General features: G+C 36.4%; 1 long non-coding RNA gene across 2 annotated transcripts; it reads right to left on the bottom strand.

Moving 5' to 3' along the window:
• Positions 1-1,166: 1,166 nt before the first annotated feature.
• LOC132113984 (uncharacterized) lies at positions 1,167-22,025 on the bottom strand. 2 transcript variants are annotated; one of them, XR_009425239.1, is made up of 4 exons: positions 21,871-22,025; positions 10,233-10,298; positions 7,099-7,208; positions 1,167-2,378 (listed from the first exon to the last, which is right to left on the bottom strand). It is a non-coding gene; the product is annotated as an uncharacterized LOC132113984 (long non-coding RNA). The 2 variants fall into 2 exon arrangements; XR_009425237.1 differs by lacking the exon at positions 7,099-7,208 and having other exon boundaries at positions 21,871-22,024.
• Positions 22,026-22,332: the final 307 nt, after the last annotated feature.

Here is a 22,332-nt window from a genome sequence, read left to right as displayed (position 1 = left end):
CTGTGATAGTAGTCTTTGATCTATCTCTGAAATACACAGATAAACTCCAGGAAATGGTTGCAGCATTTTGTTGCTTTGAGTGAGATGTTTTCTGTGTACAGACGTCTGGTTTCTTTGCATTTGCATCAAAATTACAACTGAAAGACTTTCTAAACTTTCAAGAAAAGGAAAACAGAAAACAAAGGCAGAATAAAAAAGTTGTAACAAGGAGACGTTCGGATCCATATGCAGTGGTTTAATAAAGAGAATGGTCAAACAGGCAATGATCAGAGTAAACAGCGTCAGGGATGTCAGAGTTATCCAGAATCAGCAAAAGTAACAAGCAGAGGTCGGGGCAGGCAGCAGAGAATCAAAGTCAGTATAAACAATCCAAAGTCCGACACGGGAGGAACAAACCCAAGGAGAAACGCTCGGAATTGACAGACTAGGCTAAAACAAGACTTTGCATTATTTGAGAGTCTAAACACAGTTTATATAGGGGAGTGGTAATGGGGAACACCTGGTAGTGATTAACCCTAAGCATGGGATTCTGGGAAATGGAGTTGGTAATGGGTCCTGAGTGAGTCCTGAGTGGAGTGCCCTCTACTGAAGTTAATGTTCACTCCAGCTGACGATCGTGACAAAAGTAAAGGAAATGTAAATGGAAGAAAATGAGGAAATAAATCTAAAAACAAAGAAAATGGAAAAAAGAAAAAGAAAACATCCAAAAAATCTAACAAAAAAAAAGAGAAAAGAAATAGGAAACCAAAGAGAAAATTTTAAAAAGTTAAAAGAGAAATATAAAAAGAAATGGTTCACAAACTTGATAGATCTGAGTTGTGTTTCCCAAAAGCATTAGCGAACTGTGGTTGTTAAATATTGAACTATAATGACATTGCTTGCGACCGTGGGAAACGAGCCCCATCAATTATGACTCCACGATTCTTTTGGTTGGATTTCAAAGTATTCTGAAGTATTTAGATTAAGTTACTATACCTGATTAATCTAATGAAATACATTACCGATTAATTTTTAAAGCTTGTATTTTGTAATCTGTAGTGAAATACATTTTAAAAGTAAACTTTAAAAGACATTTGGTTATTTCATTGGTCGATATATTTGATCAGAACATTGGTTGGCATTCCTCACCCTCCTGAGGAAATCTGACCTTTTCTCATTTTAAAAAAAAATGCCTACAGGGTTCAAATTAATTTTACCAGTCTTATCATTTAGTTGGCGAGAGGAAAAAAGCTTTTTCATGCTGCCAGGGTTATCAGAGCAATCAGATCAAATATTTAACCATGCTACACAGTAAACTGCAGCGAAGTAAATCGAGGCGAAGTTAAAGCAGCATTTGTGGTTAACCGGCTCTTGCTGGAGGCTGGAATAACAGACTAATCTTGGATCGGTTTCAAAGCACTTATCGGCTCAGCACTCATGGTTTGTAATTGCCATATGTTCCTACGTCATAAATAATAACCTGATCTGAAGATGTGATTGAGGGTGACTACACAGGACACCACACTGACTTTGTCCTCCAAGTCTGTTAAGTTCCTGTCAACTACAAAAAGCTCAATCCTCTGAAGGCATTTCTATCAAATCCCGAATGGCCAATTTTTATGTAATCAATAGCACAAGGCATATTAGAAAAGCCCATTAATCTCACGAGCCACAAAAGAAGTACAAAGCCTCATAGACTAAAATGAAAGAGGTGCATATTGCTAATGGCTTTTGATGACATAATTGGCAGATGTTTTATAAGACACTGAACATTATGATTTTGGACATGCTTCAGTTTCAGTGTAATGAGTAATGTTTTAGTCAATGCTTCTTTGCACAGAGGAGATAATATATTTCGGGTGCAGATGATTAAAACAGGGATAATTGTGCAGCTGCTCGACTCTGAACATCAAATGTACGTTCGCAAATAAACCAGCTGTGATACCATATACTGGTCAAATGTGGATTTTTGATGATGTGATAATTGTGACACGCATGTTCAGAGCCAAAGTACAGAAATATTAAAGTTTTTTGCCAGACTCATATGGTGAGATTTACTTTTAATGACTTCTAGGGATCATTGTTAAAATGACGCATCAGACATACACAACTGGTAAGTCTGATTAATCTGTGCCTATGCATTTCAAGATCGTGTTAACCCAGCTGTTATCACTTTCTGCCACTGAAAGACTTTAATTAAGATGCTTCTGATAACTCCCTGATAGTTTTATTCCTCTCGTCTTGCTGTGCAGAGCTTTTCCCAGGGTATGAAATCAGCAGCTTTAGATTTCTGACCCATTGACAGCAGATCGAAGCAGCTTGAAGTGACAACCATGTCTTGACTACCTCATTGCAGACTCCTCAGTGAGCGAGTTGAGTACATTAGCTCAGTGGAGCTCCTGATGGAGAAAAACAACAGGTGAATTAGCATTACACCATTACAAACACACTTTAACAAAATAAGGTATGATTTGCACCTCACTCCCGACTGCTCCCAAATGGGTAAACACTTTTTTTTTTTAAATCAGTTTCATATTGTTGCAGCTTGCTGGGAGGGAGGTGTATGAGGTGATATATGTAGGCTGCAATGGTTGTGACAGTGGAACAGAGGGGGTGTCTGCAGGAGGCATCAGTTGTCTAATTAAGATAGAGAAAATGGTTGTCATCTGCACAATTGTGTCCACGGGCAAAAAGAAGGTGAAAGAGAACGAGACACTGGCTTTGTTAAGAGGGGCAGGTTGGTTGTAAACAAGGCGGAAAATAGAAACTAAATTAATAACATGCAAGGGACAAGGGCAGGGTAAACAAGCACGTCTGTAAGATATTAATTTTAACAAGGATGACAGACAGAGACTGAGTGAGACAGATTGATAGAAGTGTATTAAGCAGGAAAAATCAATGCAAAGTATTGGCAATGAAGACACATCAAAGTCGCCGAGTGTTTTGCTTATGGTGCGTTTCCTCTAATGTGTATGAAAAACCCATTCTCACACTAGCATCGCATTTTAAAGAACTGGGTTCCTCTTTACCATTTTCAACATGCAGGGTACTTTCAATGAGAAAACCGCCATTATGACATATACAGGGGTTGGACAAAATAATGTGAACACCCATTATTATAGGGGTTAATTTATAGAGCGAAAAACAAACATTGTGATAACCTTTATTTAACTGACTATATTCTCTAGTATATTAGTGCAATATATGTTGTGTTCAGAACAACGGTTTTTACAATTATAACTGTGTTTACAAAGCATGGCAAGACCTCATCACCGAGGAAGTGAATGATATGGACCATCGATCAATAAGAAGTATTGTGTGCAAAACAACACAGCACCACTGCAGCAGAATTACAGCAAACTTCAATATTCACCTCGAAGAAACTATTTCTACAGAGAACAACATCCATAAAAGAGCTGCAATTGCTAAAACTTTAATCACAGTGCACCAATGAAATAAATATGAAGTCATGATCATAAAACCCATACAGTTGGAGCATCAAGATAAACTTCAAAATTTGCCTTGGCCAGATAATTCACCTGATTTTAATAATATCAGACTACTATTGGCAGTATAGTAGAGAAGAGTGAGATGCAAACATTAAGAGTCTTCCAAGACCAAATGATTGATTTGTGTGAGGAACACAACCAAAAGCGATCGCAGTATCCAGCCGTAACTCTCAAATCACAAACACATTTGACTGAAGAAGTGTTTGATTGTGAAAGAGATATTGGATCATTTTCAATGATTAAAACCTTAAATTTCACTCTGCTCCTCACATAAAGATATCGTATGGCTTTAGGAGACTTGGAATACAACACAAGTTTTATACTGTCTGTCAGTTTTTGCACCTGTTACTGTACATTTATCTGCCTTTTATGTGTTTTATCGAGCGCAGCGTTAGTTCAGTCAGGCCACAGAGGCATAGGCTGCAACCAGCTGATGAGGTCAGTTGTCAAATAGCTCCAATCACTACCATTCTCCAATTAGACACAGGAAATATATACATGGTACTACTGCTCGGTAAGTATGCTCAAATGACTCGCAACCCTCCCTCCCCATTATAAGCATGAGCATATTACCATGCACCTTCTGGTTGTCGTCTCTTTGTTTCAGATCACTAAGTCCCTGTTGGCATGGACGTCACTGCTGAGAGACACTCATCCTCATAACCAAGCTACAGGATAGATGTCCCACTGCCACATCTACACAATTACGCCACATCTACACAATTACCACTGTTTGCCTGTTGGCATGGACGTCACTGCTGAGAGACACTCATCCTCATAACCAAGCTACAGGATAGATGTCCCACTGCCACATCTACACAATTACGCCACATCTACACAATTACCACTGTTTGCTTTTAAAAACATTTATTAAGTGTCTTAATGGCCATAGATTTCCAAGCTGATGGTTCCAGGGGGTTAATGTTTACGCTCTTGTATGTTCAGTTAATTTGGGAGCAAGAACCCCCATAAGGAACCATACCGCCAAAGATAAATTGTTTTCAAACTCAAGTAACTTGCCAAAGTGGTCCTGTCTGAAATATTGTTGAGATAGCAGGAGTAGGGTTTGGTGCTCAATAATATTTGTATATCTAATAATATATAAAAATATATAAAAAATTATTTCTACTTTTGCAAATTACAAAAGCAATCAAAATCATCCTGCATGTTGAAAAAATATGCTAAAGGCATACTCAGTACATTACAAATTAATGATGGATCCTAAGTTTCCATATTCGAGGAGTTAGGAGTCAGAACATGTTTTTATGAACGGTTTGCCCCCAAGCAAATAAACCAGTCGAATTGATGAAACAGAGAAGTAAAAAAAAAAAAAAAAAAAAAGGATAACCTCACATTTAAAGGTTGAATGAGAGTTATGTTTCACACCATGACATTTACTGGAGACATTAATCTGGACCTGCTCCGATGCCAAAAAATAGCGCTGGTGTTACCAGGGAGTTAAGCCAGCTAAGAATAAATACAACAGGGCAAAGAAAGCTGCTAAAATCATCTCAATTAATCTGCTCTCATGAGTCACAGCAAGCTTCAGGCCAAATGTATCTGCTCATGCTTATCATGATTTTTGAATCTGCCTTGCCTACCTTTGTTTTTAGAAATTAAAGAGGAACAGCAGGTCACATCATAATGGGGTAAATGCCCATGGTGCACTGCACACACTCTTTTTTGGGTAACAATACTAAGAGGCATGAGCTGAACAGAAGTTGGTGGTCACGGCCGATTGTGTACATAATGCATGTGTGTATTTATACTTTATTGTGCCAGATTGTTCAAAGCTGTAGAGAATCATGTAGGAGGACGCATTGTTTGTTCATTTGCCTGATTACTGTTTGTTTTTGTGTGTCCCACTCAATTCTAGAGAACCAGTTGTTTGTCTCATTCAACTCTAAACAACCCCGTGAGTCGACCAAGAATTAAGTGGAAAATGCTTGAAAGGATGAAAAGAATGGGATAGGGAAAAAACAAAGAGAAAGTACAAAAAGGCAAGAAAACTAAACAATTCCTTGCTCATGCTTAGTCACCCCCTTTTACATAAAAGACTCATAGTCTCATAATTTTTTAGACAAAAACCTTGGTGCTGCTATCAAAATGCACAGTCACATGGAGAGTAAAGGAAGAGGCCCAGACCATCTTCACCCTAACCAATCCACCAGCCATTTCCACAAAAAAATCTGCCCCAGAGGTTGAAAGGTGGCACTAAAAAGCAATGACCCAATTGTGCCATGAGCTTGAACTAGAATTTCAATGACCATGTCCCTGTCGACCCCAAAGTGCTACTAGATATACTGAAAATGTGACATATTTATTATACGGAAGACTTAAATTTTGGTCTTAAAGGTTAAATCTGAGTCTTATGTGCTGCAATTTGATTGACTGCCATCAGAATAACAAGTGGAATATATAAATTAATTAGATAATATTACATAATAGCTGGTCTGTGATTAAGATCAGGAGTACTGGTGTAGTCCAAAATCCAGTTGATTTTAAATGCAATCCAGCTTCAATGCAATCCAGTTGATTTGTATTACAATCATTTGCTTCGATGCTACCTATCACTGGCTACATTTACATGTACCCTTATTAAGGCAGTAACTGTGATAAACTTGGGCTCATACTGTGATTATGATCATCATTATGTGGAACACTGTGGATTTAAATCACACTGTTCTGTCATGTATATGGTGTAATTGCATTTCTTCCTCTCTGACCATATGGCACATATGTTAGTGCTACAGACATGTTAAGCTCAGGCACAGATTTAAACCGTGGAGGAAAAGAGGCTGCACTTAAGCTCAGGAATCTGTGAGTAATTATTGACAGAATGTTCATTTTTGTGTGAACTGTCACTATAAGTTTCAATGCTAAGGATTGTCAAGTTAGAGTGTCTATGGGACATTTTGCTTGTACTTTTTGAAAATGACCCGTCAGAACTAGCCATTGACAAAAGTATGGTTAAAACAAGCTTAAGAAAACTAACCAGTGACAGAACTAACACACTTAAAAAATTAAAAAATAATAACTTGCTCTATAAAACAGAACTGAACTTGGTTTAAGAGGTGCATTCTCATTTGCCAGTGCAGGTGCAAACTCTTAAATTCTTTTTATATCCTGGTGTGAGCAAATTACCCAACAAATGTGCTGTTCAGTATAGATCTACGTCAATTCACAAAAGAAATGGTGCACCATTCCTGAACTCTAAAATGTAATTCCAAATTCCAATGCTGTAAAATCTAAGATGAGAATCTGATGTTTACGACTGCAGAGCTCTTTTGCTCAGGCCACCTGTTTGAACACCCATCAACGGTTTGCTCTAGAATAAGTTCTCCAACATCTCTTTCAACTTTTTCTACAGAAAACATCTTTATAATCTGCTTTTAACATTCTTTCATGTCATTGTATGTCTATGAAAGAGTTTGGCTTCTTTCATGTCACCAATGTGTTGACATGCACTATTCAACAAAAGTTACAGTCATGTGATGCAGGAGATGGCTTCGGAAATCTCGGTTACATGAGGCCAACTAAAGTGAAAGTATCAAAGTAAAAAAGACTACTAAAGAGTGGGTTGATAGCAAATAAGAAAAAAAAATGACACATTTCAAAACACCAAAGACTAATCGAAATGATGTAAAAAATAAAATGTCCTGGCAAACTCCTATAGTGCAGCTCCTGCTCTGCAGATGACAGCTCTGCAATAGGACTTTACTTCAGAGAGAGAGAGAGAGGTGGGGGAAGAGAAAAGATTAGCGAGCATCTTGTTGAAACATGGTGGCATTAATATTCATGTGACGAGCACCTCCGTCAGCCCTGTTGTCAGACCTGGGAAAGAGAAAAAGGGAGGCAGAGAGTAAGAGGGAGATTAAGAACACAATTGTTCCTTTCCTCTTTTCCACCTGGGTCCTGTGAACAATTAATCAGGAGTGGGCTGCTGATACCAGCACCACTAGTATGATAGAAAACATCACTCAAAACTTGGTTTCAAGCAAGTATTATGAAAGGAGGATTTATGTGCCCGGATCCTGTCAAGTTCCCTGACAAACAAATAAAAGGACTACGAAAGGAAACTTTTATGTCACTTGAGACTATAGTGAAAGAATGGAGGAAATTATTGCTTTTTCTATTTTGTGATGCAATATAAAACATAAACTACCAACACTGAACACACAGACTGAAAACAGTATATTGTAAATTGAAAAAAGTGGAATTGAATGTAGTCAGGAGGACATTCAATTAATAAGTGACTTTGGCTACCACTTGCTTCATTTTTGCAGTATGCAAAATTTCAGTACACCTAGAATACTGAAGGGAAACTGCTGGGAAACTGAAGCATCCCACAATGCAATGTGGCAACTTGACCTTCCATTTCCATTGTGACTTATCTAATGGTGGCTAATTGTGACATTACTTTATCAGACTGTCAAAAGTAAAGACATTTCAAAACAAATTGAAATTAAAAATACTAAACAGTTGCATTTTATGCAGCTGAATTCAACTTGCTGGATAAAACATTTAACATAGTAAGTCATGTGACAACTATGTAGCATTTCACTGTTTGTAATAGTGTATAATGCATATGAAGTCTTACATCACCAGAGAGAAGTCATTATCTCTCTACTTGGAATAGATAATGACTGGATTTGAGATTGAGTTATGACATTTTGATTAAACATTAGATAAAAAAAACAATTAAGAAATTACAGATAAGGTTTATACAAAATAGATAGGGTGAATTTTCATTCCATTGTGGCTAATAGTGTATAATGTAAAAGTGCTGTGAACAGCACAACAGCATTCCGTTCTGAACAACTGTTTGTTTAGCAACACTTTCATACATTAGTTTTCCCATGAAGACACACACACAGAAATCCTCATTCTCATTATCACTTTATGGGTTGTACTTGGTTTGTTAATGAACATAATTAAAACCAGCTGTAGCTGAGTCTTCTGCCCCATGTGGATAAAAGTGGTTATAAAGGCATTCTGAATTATGTTGTTTCAATAGGGAAGAATATTTTGGGGACAATGACGGCTAATCACAATGGAAGGGGAGGGAGGAAAATTGCATTACTGAATCCTTTTTTTCACTCTTTCGCCTTTCTCTTGTCTTTCTGTAGTTTGTAAAGAAACTACTGGCAGCATCTTTCAACATTAAATGGCACACCTAGCATTCGGTCTGGTGGCACACTTCTCATTTTCCCACTGAATCTCAGTACCCACTGAAACATGCACTAATTTGTTAAGCAGACGAGCAGATTGGTTTTGACATTTTGCTTATTTTCTTGGAGCGAGTCCCTGCTCTGTCCATTTATGAACACAAATAACAGAGGTTTAGCCACTAAGCTGATAGTATTCATTTAAAACAATCCCTCTAGCAAAACACAATGCCGTCATTATTAGCACCCTGCACTAACAACCGCAAAGAAACTTCTCAGGCTATGCTGAGTTTCGCTAACAGGTCATCGATCTTTCTGATTAGCTTGGCCTGGCTACAGGCAGCCACCCGTTCTGTTTCCACAGCATTAAGAGGGAATATCCTGCTCAATGATAACAAGTCAAGAGGAAACAGAAAGCCTTTCTAGAACAGAACTAATAGGGATTTAAGAGGTTCATTGCTTATACTAGTGACCATGCTGTAAGCTGCCCTGCAGAACAAAAAAAAAGGTTAATCAGATGGTCTTAGAGGACCTTTAAGCACTTAATCTGGCTAGCCAAACTAACAGATCACCAGCTAGGCCTGCTTAAGAACATCAAAAACAGATTTAATATGATTTAGGATGCATTTCAGCAAAGTTAGATGCTTGCCATTGCCTCATTCCCTTTTTTTGCCAACTACAAAAACATGTTGAATTCACTCAGCTGATGGTGTAGACTGGTTAAAGATATTTTCTGAAAGAAAAAACAAGAGAAGTGGTTAAAAATGTATTCCAGGAAAAACAGAGACGAAACTGCTTCTGTATGAGCTGTTCACTGCACGAAATCAAATTCTAAACAAGGGTCCAGCATCAATATTTTATATAGACAGATTAATGGCTGAATTATTTGGTTGAGGCAAGGTCATGAAGCTAAATATAATTCAAAAAGTTGTTTGGGAAAACTCTGGGAGAGATAATGCTGCACTCCAGCTATAATAAGCTAAAATGCACCACAGTGTGATGCCAAGACCGGTAAACATGGCGATAGATGCACTAAAATGAGCAGTTATCCAATTACAAGAACACTGCTTGCAATCGTTGCTTTACTGGAAAACCTTTGTCATCACACTTTTCAGATGCATTAAAAAATATATTAAGTGTCATTTTACAAAAATACCAAAAATAAAAAATAAAAACTTTTTCAATACAGACAGAATACTGGCTTTATCACATTTTAAAATATGCAATAAATTGCTTGAGCACACAAAATTTCCTCAAAGGGTTTTTTTTTTTTTTAAAGGTAACTCAACGTGACTGGATGTCTAGGAAAAGCTCATCCCATTTGGTCTTCTCCTGCTGAGAAGCCTGAAATATACTTCTGCTCACAGGCAAGCAGGATGAAATAGATGCTGGGGGCTCGGGAAAATATGGTCTCCAGTCAGTTCAAAGAATCAAAAGAGAGAGATGTTAGGCAGTTGAGCAGATTTACCCTTCAAAGTGAATGAGTGCAAGAGACAGGTGACTCAGCAGCATCACTGAACTGTCAGTGTGCATCTCCTTCACGAACATGCACCCACACATGTAAATTACACATTACCTAGCATCTGCCGTCTACTCTGTTCCCCTCTTTGGAGCGACGCCACATACCACTCTGCAACAACCTCTGCAAGAACAAGGTCATGGCCATCAGAGTTAAAGAAGCTGCAGCTTTCAAAGTTACAAGATACTTATTTCAAAGTAAAAGTAAACAAACTATAGTCAGGGTATTCTTGTGCAAAAGAAGTTAGCTACTATCAACACAATGCTAAGTACACTGAAGTTACTTGTACCACATTATCAACTCAACATAAGTCTCTTGCCAAATCTGCTCATATTTGATCAAAAATACAGTATAAACAGTATTATTATGAGATATTATTACATTTTTAAATAACTGTTTTGTATGTAATTTATTCTTTTGATGGCAAAGATTAATTTGTATCAGCCATTCTCCAGTCAAAGGCACATGATCCTTCAGAAATCGTTCTAATGTGCTGATTTGGTGCTCAAGAAACATTTCTTATTATTAAAAATGTTGAAAACAGTCATGCTGTTTCATCTTTCTGTGGAAACCATAATACAGTCTTTTTTATATATATAAAGTTTATTTGAAATATATTTTTTTTTTGTATTAATGTAAAAGTATCGCTTCATTATAAGCTGTTTTCGTAGTTTGTGTTGTTGTTTCTTTCAGTTGGATAAAACAATAAAGATAAATGACGTTATCATATTTTATGTGATCAACATTTAATATATTAGATTTTATAACATTTACAACTTTACAACAAGTTATTGTTCAATTTATTTAATCTATATATATTACAATGTAGACCTAAAATGTTAGCACTACTATTGTTTTCTCTTGAATTAATCATTTCTGCTTGTAATTTAATCCTTTTTTTATATTTGGATGAAAACATCTGCTCAAAATGACACCTCTGTACCATGACAGCTATATAGGTTGCATATTCGTACCTTTATGGATAAAACAGGTGCAAAGGCATACCTCGCAGTGTACTTCCACTGTAAATTTTTATGCACATTTTCTTCTGACAGTGAAGTTGTGCTAAGTTATGACTGAGCCTGACTCTCCTGACTCCCAGTAGTCTTTGTGCTGCTTTACAATGTAAAGACTAGAGAAGGCCTACTCATACACTTTAGAATCTAAAAGTTTAATGCATTACTTTACAATACAAAAAAAAAAAAAAAAAAAAATTTTCAATGTTTTAATCAACAATTAAAAGGATAGTTCATGCAAAAATGTGTTTTCTGTCTTAATTTACTCACCCTCATGTTGTTCCAGACCTGTATCAATTGTATTGTGGTAGCCATTTACTTCCATACAAATATTCTTCTAAATATCTTATTTTGTGTTCAGCAGAAGAAATAAATTACAGGTTTAGACAACTTGAGGGTGAGTAAATTACGACAAAACATCGGTGAACAATCCCTTCAAATTTGGTCTGTTCTTTCACTGCTTGTTTGGAGAATGTATGTCCTTTTGTTGAACAAAATACAAGTAGTTCTGTAAACTCAACAATAACAATATGGATTCAAGTACATTAAGCTTGCATTTCAAGTGAGGCTTATTGACATTACATAATAATAGTGATGCATAACTTTCTTAAAAATCTTGTGATTCCAGGATCATCACATGAATAACTGTGCTTAAGAAATTTGTTATCACACTTGTCAAGTAGAATTATAATGGAGTGGGAGTTAAACTCTGCGGAGAGAGATAGAGAGACCCCATGAGTGCTTTAACATGCCATTGTTTCTCATTCATTGACATTTCTAACGTGCGAGTAGTTTTTAACTTCACACAAACTGAAAAGCCTCTCAATAGCCTCAATCGTTCCCCATTAGCCATTTGTGATGACCCTGAGTCTTCTTCAGATCCTATTGGATGGAGTGTGGCTGTTCCTGATTGGTTGTCTTCTGTTGATTGCTAATTAGTACCATTATATAAGTGTGTTACCTGTTGACTAAGACGGGCACTCTGTGGGATTGTTTCTCTGGGTTTCAACATGTAAGAGCTTGTTGATTATGTTATCCTTTGTTCCCCTTTGCATTTCTTATATCATGTAGTTAAAGTTCTGTTGTTAGATTTATTTTCCGTTATTACCCTATACTTATGTTTATTATTATCACTGATTGCTGTTGTATTAGTTTAATACAATAAAAGTATTTGCATCGATATCCTCTGTTGTTTGATCCCTCTTTTATGTTGGGACTTTAAAATGAGCAGGTCGTAACATAAAACTGGGCGCTCGTCTGGATGCAATGATCGTACTTACCTGCCAGTAGCAAAATTACAGTTTCTGCTGCCATTATTTGAAAGACAAGAGACAAAGAGGAGGGAAAGAGAGGGAGAGGAAATGGCGTTCACATGTTATTATAGAGGCAAGGGAAAGGTCATCACTCTCGGTATAGCAATCTAAAGCTTTTTATGCAAACAAACACCTACTCATCTCCCACTGGTGCAAATATTCAGTCCTCCCTCTCTCAGATTATTAATGAAAAGTGCTTCTTCGAGTTAGCTGTGATGGAGTGCTTTTAATTCAGGAAATTACATTTAAAATGTACCGGGGAGAAATGTCACAATGTCGCAATTTCCCAACATGAATGGGATGACGGTGAGTATCTGAGCGGCAGAAAGGTGCCGTTGTTGCCACTTCGCTCAGTTATACTGAATATAGTTTCTACAGGGAGGTAAAAATAAAGACATGATGCCACTGCCATCTCAGCAGCTGGAAATACAGTTCAACAGTCCTTACGCTGAATATTTCATATTCCACTGCAAATCCAGGGTGGATGAGCAACTGCCAATTAAGCTTACAGGTACTTGCTTAGCTTTTGCTAAATTAAAACTTCAGCACATACTGTAAATCAACTATACATATGAATAACGTCCCTTTAAAAGCACAAAAGTTCAACAGCATAAAAAGATAAATTGAAAGCATGGTGGGCACAGCAGTTCCAACACCATTCCTTAAAATGCCCATAGAACCAACAACTGGCATGCTTTCAAAGAGTCTAGTGTAATTTTGGCATTGAAGATATAATAAAACACATCACTTCAAACCCACACATTGACCCCGCTCTGCTGAGAACTGTGAGATTTCCTTTTATAGCACACCTGCAGCAAATGAGAGGCGGGAGTGACAGCGCAGTTGAGCACGTGCAGAAGATAATACACAAATTGGGTTATTAAATAATCAAATCACACCACAATCAGAAAATGAAAATCAACAGCCTACACACAGTGAATAAAAGCATTATGGAAACCCAAAAACCACTCAAATAATGCAACCACTTTGTCCAATACTGATTTGGTCACTTTATCCCCGATACATCAAATACAGCATTTTAAGGGGCAGAATTGGTACACATTAAAAAGCGACAACAAATATAGCTAGACCTAGATGGTTGGTTAATATGGTTGTTGGTATAGTAAATGAAGACTTTTTGTCTAACATTATTTATCTTTAGATTTAGATTTATCGTTAGATTTTGTGACATTATGACTAAAGTTCATTTCTGGTAATTACAAGGTCACTTTCTAGAGAGTCATGACCCATCACCATTGGGCCCTTGAGAAATGCACTTAAAGGAACACCTCTATCAGCTCTAGGCATGACAAAGCGGATATCATCTCCTTTTGGAAGGCCAAACAAAGTACTTTCGCTTTCACAATGAAACCCCTTTAACTTCCAGTGCCTTTATAGAAGTCTGACATTTCTATTGTTTTAGCTATATTGGTCCAACCTTGAGGGCCTTGGCATATCAACTCTTATTTTTATATTGTTTTGTTTAATATTACCATATAAATGTTCTGGGGTAATTTTAAATTAATTTCATTCTCTTCATTCAGATCTGATGAGCAGCCTTGGGCACTGAAGCCTCTCTTTCTGTCCAAAGCAAATGTGTGTGTGTGTGTGCTTTCCTCCCAAGAGGTGGTCCTCTCTTTGGGTTTCTTAAAAAGCCTGCTGTGGACATAGTGTGGTCCTAGTCACATACACTTCCTACAGATGGTTAAAAACCATTATACTGAGTCGGATACGCTGTGAAAATCCTATGGGAAGGCTTTTTCTCTCTCACACAGCTCTGAACGAAAACACTCAATCGCTTCTAGCTATTTGCACTCACTGTAAAGACTAAAATCTTAAGAAACATCCCTAAAAATCTTTATTGTCATGTTTAATAAAACTTAAATATTTGGAAAAAGCCACAGTTAAAAACACAAATGTCTTTGTATATAACAAAATATCAAAACAAGGCATTCATTTTAAAATTCACCCTGTCAGGGTTTGGCAAGGGAGGACCCAGATGCAGAATTAACAGGGGAAACGGTTTATTAACAAGTGTGGAACACAGATGATGCACTAAGACAGTCCACAATAGGGCAGGGCTCACGACAGGAGAACAGGCGGATCAGAAGGAGATGGCTCCAGACTCTGTGGCAAAAGGAGACCTTGTAGCAACTCAAGTAGGAAGGGCCTGACCCGGTTGAAGGAACCCCTTGTAGCGCCCCAATGTCTGTCAGGTCAGAAGAACCAGCAACCAGGGAGGATTCAGGAAGCGGGGCAGGAACCAACACAGACACAAAGACAAAACAGGGGAGACAAGAATTTGACAGATAAAAGTAAACTTGCAAACCAATGCCTAGGGAGAAAAGAAAACTAAAAAGGAAAAACAAAAAGTAATACTAGAAATAACTGGAATTAACTGAAAACAAAAAAGGATAACAATTGGAAAAAGCTAGGAATAATTAACTAGAACTACAAACCAAAATAAAGAAAACAGCAACCTTGCTGAAAACTAGAAAGAAAAATAAAAAAGGTGGGAAAAACCCCAAAAGGTTAAAGAACAAAAACACTAAACTACAAAGACTAGAACTAGACTACACATGGTAACAAATGAAAACTAAAAAATAAGAGGGAACCAAATAAGATGCAAAATACTGATTAAAGAGTTCTAACAAGACTAAATATCCAAGCTAGAGACTGTACACAAGGCACACACAAAAATGAACCAGCAAGGACCAGAGGGAAATGAGCACAATATAAAGGGAGCAGATCACACAAGGATCAGGTGAACAATTAGACAAACAAAGGACTAAACAACGGGGCGTGGTGATTAGAAACAAGGAGGCAGGACAAGGGGAGCACACGGCCAACATAAACAAAGACACAACCATGTGCTCAGGCACAAAATGAACAGAGACACATTAAACAAAGATAGGACAGACAAGACTGTCAGGGCAGGATCCTGACACACCCATGATTGTTAGGATTCAAACTATGAAGTATTTTTTGACAGATTCTGAACTTTGCAGAACATGTTAACATGATGAAGCACCTGTGTTTATTCTGAGTAAACTTGATGGGAACAGACTTTAAATTTTAAATTTAATATTAAATGTAAATTACATTTTTTTTTTTTTTTATTAAAAAAAAAAGACCACCTAGTCTTAAATAGTTAAAATAATGGCTCAAAGTAATGTGAGATCTAAGAAAACTCCAGCATTATTTGTTTGCAGATGCTACTTGATATTTTTCATCTAATGCATGAAACTCAAACATTTTTGAGTGTGGATTAGGGTGTGTTTACCCAGTTTGGTTCTCAGTAGTTTGGGTCCGGACAAAAAAAGAAAATGATACATTTATTCCTGTTTTGCTTAGCATTCCTATCATTTTTAACAGTGAACCTAAATATACAAAACAAAAAGGCATAAGGATAAGAGCACAAACCTGATTGGACAGCTTTTACGATGTACACTTAACAAAATGACTGAACACCCAAAATAATGCTGTGTGCAGGGCTAAATGTGCTTGTTGAATTTGTGTACACAGTGGTATTTTTTACCAACTGATAACCCATAAAATGCTTATCAAATGTGTACAGAAATCAACTTGCACACACAGAGATCTGCTGCAAGGAGATAGCACCTCCAACACCTGTATCAAACTGTAATGAGTTCATTTTGATCAAACCAGACATGCCAAGTCTAAACACGTCCTTAAACGTGACCAAACATTTATAGCAACTATAAAACCAACTAAAATTTAGACCCAAAATGAACACATCAGAGCGAATTCAGAACACATGTTCAAATCTGAGTGCACTGGCTTATGACTGCATAAAAAAAGCAAGTGAATTCTGTCGGTAGATGTATGAGTCAGATTTGCAGAGGTGCATATGCTATCACCAGAACATTGTTTATTAGTAGAGGGAATGTGGGTGGCTCAAGGGCAAAGCTGATTATAAAATGATCAAACTCACAAAGAAAGAATAGAGAACTGCAAGGAGTAGTTCTGCACATACTACAGAATGTCTAAAATTATTTTTAATAAATAATTTCTGGCCTGCCCTACAGTCGAAACAACTAATCTTGAGGCTAGTGTGGTGGTCAGTGTTAAACATCTGCAATGACACTGCTTCAGATTATTCTGCCTTTAATTAAGCACTTTTTCTATAGGCAAAGCGTCTGATGTGCTGTTTGCTAAAATTTTAAATGGAAACACAGAATACATATACATGCACATTTGTGGCATTGTTGTGGTTAGGGACCGCCCTGTGGAGAAGCATGACAGCAGACAAATACATTTAGGCATCCCGCAACGATGCCCCCTACATGTGTTTGCAGTCCCTTAAGCCCATAGTAAGAGATACTTCAGCTTTAATGATATTTTAAAACCACTTAGTGTCAGTGTTTTGTGACAGCTGGGGAGGAAAAAAGGAAGAGAGAAGAAAACACAAAGACATGAAGAAACAAAGAGCTTTTTTTTTTGAAGAAACAAAAGTGTGTTTGTATGTTTGCATGCCTATGTATTTTAGGGCTGGGTATTGATACAGATTTCCCGATTTGATTATAATTCAAATATAAATATATATTAGCATGTATAAATTACCATTCAAAATTTTGAGGTCAGTAAAATTTTATTCAGCAAGGATTTATAAACTACAAAAAGTTTAACTTTCTATTTTTCAAAGAAATCTGACAAAAAAATGACCACGGTTTCCACAAAAGTATTAAGCAGCACAACTGTTTTGAACATTAATAATATTAAGAAATGTCCCTTAAGCATGAAATTAGCATATTGGAGTGATTTCTAAAGAATCATGTGACACTAAAGACTGCCGTAATGGATTAAATAACATTTTAAAATATATTTAAATACATTTTATTTCTTTCCTATAAGAATGCATGCTACGGATGTAAAAATGCAGAAAATCAAACCGGTTTAAATTTAATTTATTTATTTTTTAATGACGGGTGAAAGTTTCAGAGGTAGTGTGTAAACATGATTCACGCAACGTGAGGTCATATTTATTATATAACATACAAAGTTTCGGTCTCAATGTGCAAAGACTTTGTGTATGTGCATCTGTATGAGCGATGCTTGCTATCATGTCACCAGAGGCAGCTCAATGGCTTTCTGCAACATTTTGCCGACACACACGCAGTGCTCAACTATCGCTCTCAGCCAAATTAATTTCTGTCAGATTACATTAATCACTGTAAAACCCATTTTCAGACCAAGGCTAGTGTTTACAACACATCTCATTACTGGACGACTGATGCAAGTCCAAATTTGGCCCTGTTCCAGCTGAGTGCTGGGAAAGTTTCACACTTTCAGTTTCAATGTAATGCGAGATTAGTTCTTTGGTTTAGCCTTTAAATGATCAAGGTTAGTAAAAACCACCCAGCTGTGCTCAATCTGTATCTCACCAAAAAAGATCCTTGATCAGCCGTTTTTCTTCTAAAGCACATGGCTGATGGATTCCAGCCTTTTTGCATGCAAAAATATTTAACCCTGACATGAGACAAGAATCACTGAGCATGGCTGCACTCTCTAAAAACCAAAATCAAAAGGCCTTATGGGTAAAGGAAGACAAGAGCGATATACAATACAGTCTATGTAGTCAGAAGCAAGAGCTAGATGAAAAATAGATAGACACACTCCATTAGCTTCTACTACTGCAGTCACGGCTCAGTCTGATGACCCATGGGATGAGGGGTCCGATATATCACCGTTGCTGTGCCAAGGAGACAGAACAGTAATGGATATTTTGACACTGGGCATATAGCTTCTCACACTCCATTTTCAAGACCTGCCTCAAACCTGAAAAAAGCCATTCTGTCCCCTACAGCCAAAATGAATAGCCTGCATATTGGCTAAACTAAATTTTTAACCAAATGTCAACATCTGCTAAAATTATATTTTGAAGGAGAAGGCAGTCTAAATTTCTTTCTAGTACCTAGCTGGCTGTCATGAATAATTTAAGAAGTGAAATATAGCTTTTTATGACTGACAAGTACATTTAAAATCATATAAATTACATTTAAACATTAGAAATTTTCTAATTTATTTATCTGAAAAGTAATGTTTAAATAATTAAAAAAATATTTTTTCTTATGCAATTTTTTCACACAATGTTTTATATTATTTAATGTTTTGTATAGAAACAAAATCTACAATAAACTTAATCTACAAACTATAAAGTATAAAATAATATAGAAAATATAAATCAAACATGAATTTCAAACCATAAACACAAGCCTAAAGATAATAAGCAATAAATGGTAAAGATGAAAAATGGCCTATTGAACTCCGTTTTCTCTTTAAAAAAAAGACATTAAACACTACGAACTAGAAGAAATCCATTCAAATGCTACAGGTGAATTCAGACATCACAACATTATAATGTTCAGTATGAAAAATGACATGGAATATGAGTATGCATAATAAAATAATATCTAAATCTCAATCTTTCATTTGGTTACAATATGTAAAACTATGATGGCTACATCTGGTCAGTGTCTTCCAACCATTAAACATGTTTCCTTAGACAATCAGAACCAAGTTAAGATGTGATTGCTGACATTCAAGAATGCCATGCTTTCCATAGCCTGTCACTGTATACCCCCCAGGCATCGGAAGGGTCATAGAAGGTCAGCAACATTGACAGACACTGCAATGTAGCTGAAAGTGATTCTTTAACACAGATCTGAGGTCAGTCCTCTGGTTGCTCCTCAACCAGCTCAGGGGCTACACATAAAACACACCACTCTCTGATCTGATATTTGTCACTGATCTGTGCTATTCTGAGGAGCATCTTCATGTTGGTCATACCCCATCTGCACAAGCAACACCCGCAGGGGCCAAGTGTGGTCAGCGGATGACTTGCAGGATTGGGATATGTTTATACATGAAGATGACGTGCAAACATGGAAAAAGAGAGTTATTTTCCTAGTCACACCACCTGCAAGTTTTCTGCATCAGTGAGATTTGCTCTTATTAAGGTCAAGGTCATTCTTATTAATATGTGGGGAAGTGTGAATAAAAAGTGTCCTTATTAACCGTGACAAGGCAAATATCCAGAGGGAATGTGCACTATCACTCTTTCCGAAATTGCTTTGCAACTGGCTTTGACATTCATGGCCGACTTTGGTGCTGATGAAGACAAAGTGGTAATAATTCCTTGTAATATTGTGGCTCTGGATTAGAGTCCCAGTGATAAATTCATTCGATAATTCCCTCTGACTACAGTTTGTCTGTGACGGTGGTTCATGTAGCGTGTTTGTCTGTTTACACACAGATGCCTGTTTGACACTGCCAGATTGCTATTAGTAGCCATTTGTGTAATCTAGTAGGTTAATGTATAAAGGCTGCCCATTTTATTATAGTTATAGTTTGCTCTGAGTGTCCCTGGCCTTGCTACACACCACTTTAATAACAGGAATTTCCCTTTAAATTATAACTGCTCTTTTTCTGACACTTTTATAGGCTTATGCTTATGTGATCTACTGAGAGAGCATTCGTGTGTCAGTAAGTAACCTTTACTTTCTATTTTAATCAACAGTGGAAAGAGCAAAATATTTAAAATTGTAATTCGAGATGGTTTAATTTTCTCATTGAGCGCATTTGCTCATTAGTTTATTCCTATGAGAGTAAAAATGAATGCTGTTAATAGAAAATAATGTTTTGTCCCTTAACTGATTTAACATTTTTCCAAACTGTAAGTGCATTGTACCAAAAGCAATTAAGACCGTCATCTGAACACTTTCTAATTATTGTAAATGGTTTGACTTGTTCATGATTCCATACAAATTACTTCTAATTAATTGACACAATACACACACATTTCTCCAATTCAAAGTTAAAGTTCTCAAAATGTTAACAACTGAAGTAAAATCAAACTGATATTTGCTATTAGTAAAACCCTTTAAGGCAAGTCAGTTCAGTCAGTATTCATAACACCCCTGGGCAATTATATTTCTAGCCATGTACAGTAAGTAGAGCTTCTATCTGTTTAAATTGGGAAAAACAGAAACCTAGAAAAATCTAATGTAATTATACTGAAATCTCTGTTTCATTAGCATATTTCAAAACAGTTGAAGAATGCCTTTCAATATCAATAGCCATGAGGACACCATTTCTGTTGTGTGCAAACCTGATGAGATAAAGCAAAACTTGTATTGCTATAGTAAGCTTCCTCAAGCTCTTTGTAGAGGAAGAGCAGAAACAAAAAGAAAACTCAAATGTAAGAGACCTGCAGAGATAATGAGCCATATGCATGCAGGCATGGATTCAACATTCATGCTGTATTTTATTCAAACAATCAAAAACTGCTTGAGAAAACATATTGTGAGGAAAGGATTAATAAATTCAGTGGTTACAAAAGCAATGGGGGTGTAAAAACTACAGAAAAAAATTTACTTAAGTTTTAGTATGGGTGGTTAAAAGTTAAAGTCAAATTATCTAACCAAAACTTCTGAACTTAACTTTTTGTGTCACTACAAATGTATCCAAATTAAGCATTTATAAGTAAATACTTTTCTTAGATTTAGAAATAGACTTATCCTCATGCACACAGTAAAGCAAACTTTTTCAATCACAATTTAAAGTCATTACTAACTGTTGTGTGAAATTGTTAAACAACTACCATACTATGTAGTAAAAGAATGATTTAAGGTTGATGGAAAGTGCATACATTTTTGAAAATTATAATAATAATAAAAAATACAGTTTGTGATACTGATTCTAATCTTTTTATAGTCTTACATAATACATTTAGATACTATGCCAATTGGGAAGCATCTTTCAATTACTCTAAAAAATAAATCTGATTGACTGCTTCGTCTGTCCAAGAAGATACCAGGCAAGGACATGTTGGGACATTACTATTCCTAAAGTACCACCCAAAGGAGTTGCATAACTAAAATTCATCTGAAATAAACTGCAAAATTTATGAAAGTGCTTTAACAAAAACGCAAGTTTCACATCTTTGCCTATATGTAACATGCAGGCTTTCAATATAAAAGCATTCATTATAAACATTTTCTGTTGTTTTACCAAAAGAGGGACAAGTCAAATTAATATTTTTATGATCAACCAAAGGCTACAGATATTGCCAACAAGGTTTTAAAAGTAAAACCCCCAGTTTTCCCCCCATGATGATCTACCAAATACATACGTTGTACATTTACTGTAATGTCTAAGTTTAATTATATAGCATAAAATATCTATATTTTTTCCATTGAAAATGCAATTAAGAAGAGGTATACCATGTCGATACATGTCGAAATTAATACTTAACATTAGTTGACAAACATCGAGTAAATTCACATTTGAGGTATTTAAATGTTACTCCACCCCAAAAAGAACATTTTGTCATTAATCACTTACCTCCATGTTGTTCCAAACCCGTAAAAGCTTCATTCGTCTTCAGAACACAATTTAAGATATTCTGGATGAAAACCAGGAGGCTTGTGACTGTCCCATTGACTGCCAAGTGAGTCACACTGTCATGGTCCAGAAAAGTATGAAAACAATTGTCAGAATAGTCCATCTGCCATCAGTGGTTCAACCGCAACGCCATGAAGCGACGAGAATATTTTTTGTATGTGAAAATAACACCTTTTTATTCAACAATTTGTCTCTTCTGCATCACCACAGCGCCATTTTGGAGCAGTAGTACACTTTTTGATGAGGCTTATTTTTGTCTGAATACTATAATCTGAATATCTGTTTGGTGTAACGAATGTACTGCAACCTCTACGACCTCTTATATTGCTTGATAACATTCTGCACATCCGCCACAATACATGACCATCATACAGACACAGTTTTACCACTGGGGATTTTTAC

Source organism: Carassius carassius, chromosome 3 (genome assembly GCF_963082965.1).
Source record: "Carassius carassius chromosome 3, fCarCar2.1, whole genome shotgun sequence".
Lineage (NCBI taxonomy): Eukaryota > Metazoa > Chordata > Actinopteri > Cypriniformes > Cyprinidae > Carassius > Carassius carassius.
Note: the sequence above shows the minus strand (reverse complement) of the source record. Positions and strands in the feature narration are given on the sequence as shown.